The 12,819-nt window shown below is 43.7% G+C and overlaps 1 protein-coding gene across 1 annotated transcript in view; it reads left to right on the plus strand.

The window, feature by feature from the left end:
* Positions 1-12,819, plus strand: part of CACNA1A (calcium voltage-gated channel subunit alpha1 A) — a 3,713,953-nt gene that overhangs the window by 1,042,771 nt on the left and 2,658,363 nt on the right. The gene's annotated exons all lie outside the window — the stretch shown is intronic.

Below are 12,819 nucleotides of genomic sequence, written 5' to 3' on the forward strand. Positions count from 1 at the left end.
CATCCACTTGTCCACGTTACACTTGAATTCAGTTAGGAAGGAACTCTGCTTTACATGGATGGGGAGCCTGTTCCATAGACAGGGTAGTATCATGGATACATACCTGTCTCTCCAGGAGGTCCTTTTTATATCATAGGCAAGGTTTAAGTATTTAGAATGGATAATTTTAGTACTGATTGTTTTGTGGATATGCAGGAGGTCCATCAGAGTGGGGTATGATAATGCCCTTTAAGCCATGCATAGATCTCCCCTCAACAGCCTGTAGAAGACAAAATACAGAGATATGGCCTTGAGGCAGTCTGCATAGGGCATTTTACTTACTCCCTGTATTCTTTTTGTGAGGAACCTCTTTGGGCATTCCAATTGTTTGATATGCCTGGTTAAGTGTGTGTACCAGAGGGGGCATTGTACTCAATGATAGGTCTGCTGAATGACGAATACAGTGGAACAATGACTTTCTTGGACCTAGATGCCACATATTTGTTTGTAAGTTGTACAACATATAGTAGAATGATTTCCTCAATACTGTAGACAAGTGATGGTCAAAGGATAGATTACTGTCTATGTGTGTCCCTAGGTCCCTGACTACTGGGACAACTCTAAGAGGTGTTTTGTCAATATGGTAATTACCAAGGGTGGATGACTTCCCAGATGATACTATTATGGATTTCTTGGCATTTAGTTTCAGTCCATGACTCTGACACCAGTTGTTTGTCTTTGCCCTTCCTGGAGAACATTTGTGTCAGTGTGGGATTCAGTGAGAGTTTGTAAATTGCAATCATCTGCAAATTTAGTCAGCCAGAGACGACTGACATTGGCCATGACATCAGATAAGTAAATGCCAAAAAGGAGCAGTCCAAGGACCGATCCCTGAGGCACTCCACTTGTGACTGGCCTCTTTATAGAGGTGGACTTCCCAGTTCTACCTTCCTGGGTCCTGACTATGAGCCAGTTGGCTATCCACCAGGTGACATACATTTTTGTAACTAACCTCTTGAGTTTATCAACAATGCCCGAGTGGGATACTGTGTCAAATGCCTTGGCCAGGTCAAGGTAGGCAGTGTGAACCATTTTGTTCTCATCCGTTGCTTTGGTGACCTTCTCAAAGATGTCCACCAGGTTGATTAGGCATAATCTGCTATTGACAAAACCAAATTGGGTTGGGTCTATTGTCTGGAGGTTTACTATACTATTATTGATCATTTCCATGATAATTCTTTCCATGGCTTTGCATATAAGACTAGTGAGACTTACGGGTCTGTAGTTTTCAGGATCTGTAGGTGACCCACATTTGTGCAGAGGGATAAGTGTTGCTGTTCTCCATTCATGAGGCACGAAGCCTGTTTGAAGGCTAGAGTTAAATATAAATTCCAGGGGGCCTGATAGGTCATGTTTCATGCTATTTAGAAGGCATCCTGGGATATTGTCTGGGCTCATGGATACAGTGTTCTTGGCCTTAGAGAGAGCATTAAGAACCAGTTCCCTAGTGATTGCATGGGAGTTATATTTGATGATATTTCTTGAGGGAAGGTTGATGCTAGAGAAGGGTAAAGTTGCTGCTGAATTTGTCAGCAGGTTTGCTATACCTTCTGAGCTCTGCACACAATTGTGTATTGCCTTTGAGGTTGTGGACATAGCTAAAGAATTCCTTGTGGTTGTCCTTGACCTGAGAGACCAAATGTATGTCAAATTTGGCTTTGGAGGACTTTATTTATCCTCTGAGTTGTTTGTTTAGTTTGATGAAAGTGGTTTTATCTTGCTGGCTGCTACACCTCATAATTTTTGCCATGTTTTTTTTCCTTCTGTTATACAGCCTGTGACGATGTGAGGTATTGCCAGCTATGCCAGAAGTAGGGCAGTGGATGTGCAAGATATGACAACATAGCTAGCTGAAATTTAGTAAAGAATTATATGCTATTTAAATATCAAACTGATTTGTGCAGATGCTTGTGCTGCAAATGTATTTGCAAAGCTGATCCTGTTAAAAATGTATCAAGAGTGTGCCCTGGTGGACAGAAAAATAAATATACATGTATTATTGTAACTGTTGAAATGTATATATCGCACCAAAGGATACCGGAAGAGAAGGGGTTAATCTCAGTCCAGCTGCAGCTAACTTTGAAAAAATTTTCTGAAATAAAATTATTGGGGCTAGGCCATAAAAATGTTATCTCACAGTTTTGAATGAAGCCAGAGACACAATATCTGTAAGAAGTATGTTTTGTTAGTCTCTGTAGGAAGAGCAGAAGTGTTAAAATTGTTTTACAGCTTCCAGTTGCTGCAATAAACTCTAGCAAAGCTCGAGATGTGTATTGTAACACATATGTGCTAAATCCTGGCAGCTTCTACTGATGGGGATAGTGTGGAAAACAGAGTCAGATGACCAGATGCGATGTCTTTCTGTAATTTAGGACAAAAATTATGTTTTAATATCAGATAATGGAGAAGTCTCATAGCAGTCTGTTTTGGAACCTGACAAGGAAGGACCCCTCACCTACTTCATTGTGCCTTGCTCTAGTAAGTAAACCAGGGAATAGTAATTCTTTAGATCAGTCAGGAAAATGTAGTGAAATTAGTTAAGTATTGTTTTTCTGTATCTGTGTGAATATATTCATCTGTGTTATTTTAAAATTTCCTCTGATTGAAACTCTGTCTTTTGTTGTAAATAGATATTTAGTATTTCATGTTCTTTTATTATTTATTATTAAATATATTTACATTTTTTTATTGTGGCTGGTCCTTTAGAGAATATTTTAAACTGTGAAAGGACTTATATGTATTTAGTGACCCTGTGGCCAGTCCTGAAAGCCTTACTGCATTAGCCAAACACTATCACTTGTAGTAATATTAATTTAACTCAGTAAAATTGAGTACCCTTGTAAGAGTGTTAGAGTAGCTGGGTTTGGAGTGTCTGGTGACAGTATAACTACCAAATAGTCTGAGCAGAAGGAGGCATAGCTAGTAAATCTGTGCCAGCCTTTCCCAGGTGTACATGTGTGTGTGTGTGTGTGTGTGTGTGTGTGTGTGTGTGTGTGTGTGTGTGTGTGTGTGAGAGCATGTGTTTGTGTGTGTGTATGCGTGTGTGTGTGTGTCTGTGTGTGTCTGTGTGCATGTGTGCGTGCATGAGCGTGTGTGTGTGTGTGTGTGTGTGTGTGTGTGTGTGTGTGTGTGTGTGTGTGAAAATCAAATCTCAAAGACTGTTTTGGAACCTGACAAGGAAGGACCCCTCACCTACTTCATCGTGCCTTGCTCTAGTAAGTGAACCAGGGAATAGTAATTATTTAGATCAGTCAGGAAAATGTAGTGAGATTAGTTAAGTATTGTTTTTCTGTACCTGTGTGAATATATTCATCTGTGTTATTTTAAAATTTCCTCTGATTGAAACTCTGTTGTTTGTTGTAAATAGATATTTAGTATGTCATGTTATTTTATTATTTATTATTAAATATATTTAAATGTTTTTATTGTGGCTGGTCCTTTAGAGAATATTTTAAACTGTGAAAGGACTTATATGTATTTAGTGACCCTGTGGCCAGTCCTGAAAACCTTACTGCATTAGCCAAACACTATCACTTGTAGTAATATTAATTTAACTCAGTAAAATTGAGTACCCTTGCACGAGCCTTAGAGTAGCTGGGTTTGGAGTGTCTGGTGGCAGTGTAACTACCTAATAGTCTGAGCAGAAGGAGGCATAGCTAGTAAATCTGTGCCAGCCTTTCCCAGGTGTATGTGTGTGTGTGTGTGTGTGTGTGTGTGTGTGTGTGTGTGTGTGTGTGTGTGTGTGTGTGCATGCATGTGTGTTTGTCAGCTGCTTGGAGCAGGGACACGAAGCACTGGTTTCAGAGAGAGTGGTGGAGGACTTGTCATGGACACTTGGCTGAGTACTTAGCTCTATACATATGCCAGTGGGAATCTTACTGGGGATCTGGAGAGAGAGGGAAAACCAGCCCCCCGACTGGGTGTGTTCCCTGTGTGCTCTTAAGTGAAATTGTGCTTGATGTGGAGAGCTGCATCTGGAAATACTGTGTGTATCTGTTTTTATTCCAAGTGAACGTCCCTCTCCAGTATCAGTGGTGAGGATTCAGGCTCCTTGATTACTGGCCCAGAGAGGGGATGTCACATATTTGTGAGCAGTTTTGTGGATATTGAACTTCTGTAGCTCTGTAGGCAGTTGTTACTGAATGTCTGTGTATTCTCAGCAGCCACAAGGTAAACATTCAGATTTCATTTCATAACAGTTTTATGTATTTCTTTGTTAGTTTGGTTTAGTCAGGGAAAGCAGACAAAAATGACAGCAGAGGATTATGACAAGCTGACAAAGAACCAGTTAGCCAAGTTGCCTGATGCCAAAGGACTAGTGCATGCCAACCTGATTAAAGAGGAAATTATTTCAGCCTTAGTCGCAGCTCACACCAGCAACTTGGAGGATAACCAGGCTGCTAATGGGAATTTGCAGCCCTCAGAAACAGGAGAGTTCACTTTTTCCTCACAGGACATAAACATCCATCTGGAGTTCAAGAGACTTGAACTGGATGCCAGATATATGGAATTAGGATCACCAGAGAGACTGCAGCATTTGGAGGGTGAAGAAAAGGAGAAACGGATGGAATTAGAATCAGCAGAGAAACTGTGGCATTTGGAAGCTGAAGAAAATTAAAAGCAGTGTTAACATGAGAGGGAGATTCTGATTCTTCGCCAGGGTCATGGAGGTAATGGAGAAGGGAATAACCAAACCCCAGAAGCAATAAAGGTCAGTAAATTTCTTCCACAATTCACAGAAGGTGATAATCTTGATATTTTTATTCATATATTTGAAAGAGTATGTAAACAGTATAATACTGACTAAGCGCTCTGGGTACAGTTCCTGACCTCCTTACTTCATGGTAAAGCTGTAACTGCTGTTTCTAAATTGGTAGATATTGATTGTTTAAACTATGGTAAAGTAAAGAAATGTTTACTTGAATGTTTTAAGTTAACACTGGTACAGTGGTGCAGTGGTTGCTTTGTCGCTTTACAGCAAGAGGTTCTCTTGTTCAATTCTCGGCTAGGGTGCCTTCTGTGTGGAGTCTGCATGTCGTCCCTGTGTTTGTGCGGGTTTCCTCCCCACGTTACAAAGACATACGTCTGGAGTATTTATCCCAAGGTCACTGCTGAAAATGGGCTTTGTTCCAAGTTGGACTTTCCCAGTAAACAAATGTTAAATAAATAAATAAAAATAACACCTGAAGCTTACAGGAAAAAAGTTTTGTGAGCATAGATGCAAGGCAGATGAAAGTGTGTGTGATTATATTGCTGAATGAATCAGTTACTTTCATTTGTGTCAGGTCACTTTTGAAAGGCTGGCAGACCTTTTTGTGAGGGAAAACCCCTTAGCACTTTGCCTGAGGATATGAGAATCTGGTTGGCAGACTGAGAATGTAACTCTGCAGATGAGCTGGGGAAAAAAGTGGATCTCTACTTAGCAAGCAGGGCATCACTGCACAGGAAAGGGATACCTAGTGCTCCACCTGGATATAGGGTAACCCATGGTGGGTAGCCTAACCCACCCCAACAGAGTCCACCAGTAACAGGAAAAGCCACTATTTCAGGTACCCATCCAGGATCAAGAGTTAAATGTTTTAAATGTAACCAATGGGGCCATGTATCATATAGACGTCCAGGGAGGCAAAGTGGGGAACAAAAGGTGGGGGAGCTAGCAAGTGGGAGTAACATTATGCCAGTGGTAAGTATTCTGGAGACAACGGGGGTACCAAACTATCAACAGAGGTTATATCCTATCCTAGTGGATGGAAAATAGGCCACAACTAAAAGAGACACACCCTCTGACATAACCATTGTGAAGCCAGCAGTGGTTAAAGAGGAACAGTATTTGCTTGGGCAGTCCACTCCAGTAAGAGCTTTAGGAAGGACCCCATTCCAAATGCCTTTTTCCAGGGTCACCTTGACTGGGAGGGTGGAAAAGGAAGCAAGTAAACAGGTGTGTTTGAGGATATCCCTGCAGATGCCTTGATAGGGAATGATTTTGATAATGCAGTACCTTATGTGCATGCAGTTACACACAGTCAGGCTTGGAGATAGGCATGTAGGTCTGGTAGCATGGGGGAGATGCAAACAGACCTCACACATGACGCCAGGGTTGGTAGGGTGGCTATTTCAGGGAGGGAGCTAACCTGTAGTAGTGAGCCTGAAGGTGAGCCACAGCTGCTGGTAAGTACTGATGTTCCCCTGGATAGAGAGACTGCAAGAGCAGAGTTGAGTGTTAGTACCCAGGCTGACAGTGAGGCACCACTGTCAGAGGATACTAGACTTCCTGTGGAATGGGAGTCGGCTAGAAATCAACTCTCAGACCCCATAATAAGAGGCTTGAGGGAGGTAGCTAGGGAGGCGCCTGATTCTCAAGGAAAAGGGGAGTCTGTATACTGGAACAAAGGGTTACTGCATAGAGAGTGGATCACTGAGGGAGGGCTAGAGGGTGAGGTACTACAGCCATTGGTAGTGCCCAGAGGCTACCATCTGGCACTTCTATCCATAGCCTACGACATTCCTTTTGCTGGTCATATGGGCATAAAGCATACCAAGAAATGTATTATGCAGAACTGTTATTGGCTTGGGATTACAGGGGATGTAAGAGTTTACTGCAGGACCTGTGACCAGCACCAAAAAGTAGGCAAGGCATATGTGATAAAAGCTGGTAATGCCAGCACAGCTAGCTGGAATTTTGTAAATAATCATATGTTATTTGTGAATATCAACATGATTCATATGCTTGTGTTACAAATGTATTAGAACTGTATGTCATATAAGATGGTTTGTACAGAAGTGTGCTGAAGAGATATTTTGTAGAGTACTCAGTTTAAAGATATGTCCACAGTACTCTACTGGATGATAATAGAAATGTACATAAACTATTGTAACTGTGTAAATGTACATATTTTTACAGTGGGAACTGGAACATAGAAAGTTAACTTGCAAAACTTCAGAAAAATTGTTGAAATTAAATTATTTAGAACTGCGCCATAAAAGATGGTTTCAATGCAGCAAGGAGACTGGAGCCTTTCTCCCCGGGCCTCCGCTGAAAATTGGCTTTGTTCCAAGTTGGACTTTCCTGGTTAACAAATGTTAAATAAAATAAAAATAAATAAAAAAGGAGACAGGATGTCTGAAACTAGGGAGCCTTCTGCATTGTCTTGTAAGTGTTTTATTGTTTTATGTCTTCCAGCAGCTGCAAAGATCTGAGGGCTATATATTTTCACCAGGAGATGCTAAATGCTGGCAGTTTCTAGCAATGGGGATTTAGCGTGAAAACTAAAGTCAGATGACAAGAAGTGATGTCATCCTGCAAGCTAACCCAGCAGTAATATTTGAGATATTTATTTAAGAGCTCTCTGAGAGTGACAGAGCATTCTGAATTTTGTCTTTGAGCTGACAAGAAGACCCAGTCACCACACTTGCCTTGCTCTGTAAGTAAGTTAACATGGGTATAGTAATTCTCTTAGATTCAGTCAGGAATATAGCGAAGTATAGCTTAGATGTTTTCTGTATTTATTTGAGACTGTCCTGCAATGTTGTTTTAAGTATTTCATGTGATTTTGAACTCTGATAAAACTGTGATTATTTACTGAGTATTGTCTTGTTCTTTTATTATTTAGTATTAAATATATTTAAACCTGTCATTGTGGCTGATATTTGTGAGACATATTTAAGTTCTGAGAGTACTTGCATATTTATTTGGTGACACTGTGGGCCACTCCTAATAGCCTTGCTCTTGGTCAAACTACCATTTGTATTGATAGTAACATTACACAGTAAGATTGGACACTTTGTTAATGGCCTTAAAGTAGTTGATAAGGAGGGACTGGTGGCAATAATAACTTCCTTATAGTCTGGGTAGAAGGGGGCATAGCTAGTAAATCTGTGCCAGCCTTTCCCAGGTGTGTGTGTGTGTGTGTGTGTGTGTGTGTGTGTGTGTGTGTGTGTGTGTGTGTGTGTGTGTGTGTGTGTGTGTGTGTGTGTGTGTGTGTGTCAGCTACTTGGGCAGGGACACGAAGCACTGGTTGGACAGAGAGGGTGCTGGAGGACTTGGCTTGGTCATTCAGCTGAGATCTCAACTCTGTAGCTGTGCTAGTGGGAAGTCTTACTGGGGATCTGGAGAAGGAAAGAGAAACCAGCCCCAGACTGACTGTGGTCTCTGTGTGCTCTTAAGGGAAATTGCACTTGATACAGAGAGCTGCATCTGGAAATACAGAGTGTTTACCTGTCATCCGCCCAGTGTGTACATCTCCCACTTTTTACAGTGGTGAGGATTGAGGCTCCTTAATTACTGGGCCAGTGGTGGGGCATCACAGCAGGAGACAAGGTCAAGGCTCCTTTGATGCATTTGCCTGTGATTGAGGAGCCATTTTAGGGGGTAGCTGTGGATATTGTGGGACCTTTGCGTACCCATGTTCCACAGGGAAGAAGTATATCCTGGTGGTAGTAGATTATGCTACTCGATACCCAGAGGCACAGAGAAGGTGGCAAATGCTTTGTTAGAGATTTTCAGTAGGGTAGCTTTAACAAGAGAAATATACTGACTGATAGAGGTGCCAATTTAATGTCAGGCCTGCTGGCTTGTCTGTGGAAGCACTGTGGGGTGAAGCACCTAAAGACCACCCCTACCATCCCCAGACTAATGGTCATGTGGAGAGGTTAAACTCTGCACTAAAGTCCATGCTATGGGCATTTGCAGACCAGTTTAAGAGAGAGTGGAGCAAATATTTGCCACAGCTGCTGTTTGCATACAGAGAGGTACCCCAGGAGTCCACAGATTTTTCACTCTTTGATGTGCTGTAGGGGCATAGGGTGAGGGAGCCTTTAGATTTGCTTCATGATGAGTGGGAGGGTGAGTGTGAATCCCACAAGGAGTCTGTTGTGGCATATGTCCTAAACCTCAGAACAAGGCTTAGAGTGCTCATGGGCTTGGCACTTCAGCATGAGTCAAATCTTCTTCATCAAGATCAGAAATATCAACTAAAAGATCTTCTCCCTCTTCAGGACAATCTGAGCCATCGAACAAGTTAAGCAAAATTGCATCTCCAGCTTCAACTACTTCAGAACCAACAAAATCTACTTCATCGGCGCCAACCTTTATGGTGCAGATAGAGTTTGAATTCAGGAGCCGGTCCCCAGAACTAGAGCCAGTTACTCCTCTTATGAGATCACTTATCTTACAATCAGTAAGGTCTCCTACCCTCTCCTCTAAGTCCTACAGGAGTCTTTCAGACGATGATGAGGATAGGGTGGTACGTAGGCTTCTGAAGACACTGGTGTTGGCTAAACTTCTCTCGGTTCCTTCCCACAGGGATTTGGAGCCAGCCAAGACCATTCCACCGACATCAATTCTTCCTTTGAGCCGACCCAGGACCTCGGAGCTGGAATACTTGGAACTGGCTGTTGTGGAACCATCGGTGCCGAACACCATCCTGGTATCTTCGGAACCGACATCTGCTCCGACATCCTCGGTTTCCTTCGAGGGGTCTAGGAGCCAACGCTGTCCTGTTGGGTCCAGGGAGGGGAGTCGGATTGGACAGCTGTTGGATCCAACCCTGCCTCTCAGTGCTTCGGTGTGGATGAGCACAGCTCGTACATTGGCTTTGGAGCCCACCCCCTTGGTTCTGGGGATTTCTTCTGGCTCTTCAGAGCTGGAGATTTCTTCGGATAAGGGAAGGGGGGCTTTTGAGCTGATGAGGGTGCTGTCTCCTCAGACAGCTCCACACAGGAGTTCTGACATTCCTCCCGCTAAGGTGCCAGTGTCCATCTCTGTACCATCCCATCAGGTGTACCCCATCAGATGAACCTATCGCTTCTGAAACCTCTGCAGAATACCCTTCTGAAGAGGTCCCTCATAAGAGACTCTGCAAGAGGAAGCATTTGGACTCCCCAAATGAGTCAGTCACCTTGGACACAGACCTCAATGAGTCAGATGGGTCCCCATGGTCACCCTCTGCGGATGTCTCTTTCACAGACATCCTAGAAATACTTAAGCAGAGAGGTGACCAGAAGCCCATCAACCCTTCTGATGAGGAGTTTATTTGCCTGAAGGCCTTTTAGCCTCACCCTTCAGCCACTTGGGTGTCTCTGCCTTTCGACAGACTTATGGAACTATTTAGTCTAAAGGCATGGGAGGCTCCAGATGCAGTGGAACCTGTCCCTAGGAGGCCAAATAAGTTCATTACTGCCCCTTCAGATAAAGCCTTCCTATCGAAAGGTGTCCCTGTAGATGCTATGGTGGTGGTGGCGGCGGCAGCCACCAAAAAGGAACTTTATGAAACATCCTCATCTGTTCATCTGCCAAACAAGGAGTCTCGTACGATGGACAGATACGAGAAGCGCACTTTTGCTTCAGTGACTTTTGCTCTCCAGTCGCTGAGCTATCTGACGCATTTTACAGGGCTACAAAGCGATCTCTGAAAGGAGCTAGGAGATGCTCTCCAAGGTACAGTAGCTGAAGATGTAGCAGACAAGGTTTCCTCTCAGCTCTCCACCTTAAATTCTGTGGCCAACTCCTCCATGAGGCTCATTTCGTATGCAGCAGATGGAGCGAGCAGAGCAGCGGGTTTAGGAATTTCCCTAAGGAGCCATTACTGGATGCACTTATGTGACTTTGCAAAACCTTTCAAATCTTCTTTTACTAATGCCCTATTTGATGGTCGTCCTTGTTTGGGCCAAAAGTTAAGGAGATGCTAATCTGGTGTCAACAAGAAGGAAAGACTCTCTCTGCCATAGGAGTTTATTTTTCCATACCTTCTAGGACTTATCCAAAAGGCCAGAAGGGGAGGAAGATGTAGTTCCATAAATCCCAAAGAGTTTTTCAGGACACATGTGACTCTTCCCCCAGGGGCAGAGGGGGAAATACAAATGGAAGATGCCATCCACATGGCAGACGGGGTCTGCAAAACCAGGGCAACAGAGATTCTTTCCATAGTCGGATCTTTCAGCACTCCTGAAGGGAGGCCCATCTGTCCAACTCTGGAGGCAGTCTGGGATCTCTTATCTTTGTACCTACAAGCCTTGCCGGAAATAACAAAAGACAAGTGGGTACAGGGTATCATATCCAGAGGATACTCCATACCATTTTCTCTTCCGTTCCCAAACATAAAGAAAATCCCATACATTCCACCTAGTCAGAGGGATAAAGCAACTCTAGAAATTCAAAAGTTGCTAGACAAAAGAGTCATCCAAAGAGTCCCTACAGACGAAATAGGATCTGGAAGTTACTCATGATAATTTTTAGTGCCTAAAAGAAAAGGGGACTGGAGACCAATTTTATATCTTAGCAGATTAAACAAATCAGTAAAAAAGACCAAGTTCCGTATGGTAACACTGCAGTCAATTCTTCCATTTTTGGGAAAAGGCAATCGGATGTACTCTTTCAACCTCCAGGATGCGTACTACCACATAAACATGGACAGGCCATCCAGGAGTCATCTGCACTTCTGGCTAGGAGCCAGTCATTACCAGTTTTGAGCTCTGCCCTTTGGTCTCACCACAGCCCTCAGAGTGTTCACCAAGTGCATGGCAGTAGTCATGGCTCACCTGAGATGTCTAGGATTCCGAGTGTTTCCATATCTAGAAGACTGGCTCCTAACTGCCACCACCAAGAATGTACTACTGGAATCAAGAGACACCACTCTCTCTCTCTCTGCTCTCACTTGGGAATCACAAATTATGAAAAATCTGCCTTGTTGCCATCGTAACGTATTGTGTTTCTGGGAGCAGATCTAGATACAATAAACATGAAGGCAAAACGTCCTACAGAAAGAGTCCTAGTTCTGAGACAGCAAGTCTCCAACCTTCTCTTCAATACAAAACAACAGGCAAAAACAGTCTTGAAAGTCTTGGGCACCATGGCATCTGCGATAAGTTTAATTCCACTGACACTCGTGCACATGAGAATTCTACAGTGGCTTCTATTCGCCCAGTGGTCATTACAAGAACTACCCATGTCTCACCAAATTCTGTTAACAGAGTCCTGCAAGAAGGACCTTCTCTGGTGGCTCCACGCCAGTCACGTAACATCTGGTCAGCCTTTTCTTCCTCCTCAGCTGGTGCCCCCCACCCAGATAGGATGGGGGGCATTATCTGGGCAGGACAGTTCAAGGCACTTTGCAGGATCATGAGGCCCACTTGTACATCAGTATCCTAGAGATGAGGGTGGTGCTTTTGAAGTTGCAGGCACTCCCGGACTCTCTTCCGCTGGGAACAATTGCAGTTCAGGCAGACATGTCAGTTGTCTGGTACATAAACAGACAAGGAGGGAGCAGGTCTTACCCCGTTTGTCAAGAGGTCCTCAGATTATGGCAATGGGTGATCTCCTTCCAGCACTTTCTAATAGCAACGCACATCCTGGGGAGGCCAAACATAATAGCAGACAAACTCAGCAGAGTAATTCTCATGCTCCACGAGTGGTCCCTAAAACAAGAAGTAGCGGAGAGGATCTTCCGCAAATGGGGCCAGCCTTTCTGCCACCTTTTTGCCACTTTCATGAATGCCAAATGCATCAGCTATTTTGCCCTAATCCCCCCTCCGGGGGAGTCACCAAGGGATGCACTTATCCACGATTGGCCCCCTGGACTTCTTTATGCCTTTCCTCCCTTTCCACTAATACCCTAAGTTCTCCAGAAAGCCAACTCGTTGGGAAGCAGGCTAATTCTCACTGCACCTTATTGACCTCATCAGATTTGGTTCCCCTTCCATTGACCTCATCTTCAGGAGGAGCAGTGGGTTCTGGTCCCAGTTCCAGACCTTCTGACTCATATGTCCGGAACGCTTCACCCTTGT

This window comes from Protopterus annectens, chromosome 9.part0 (genome assembly GCF_019279795.1).
Source record: "Protopterus annectens isolate FY-2018-M chromosome 9.part0, PAN1.0, whole genome shotgun sequence".
Classification (NCBI taxonomy): Eukaryota; Metazoa; Chordata; order Ceratodontiformes; family Protopteridae; genus Protopterus; species Protopterus annectens.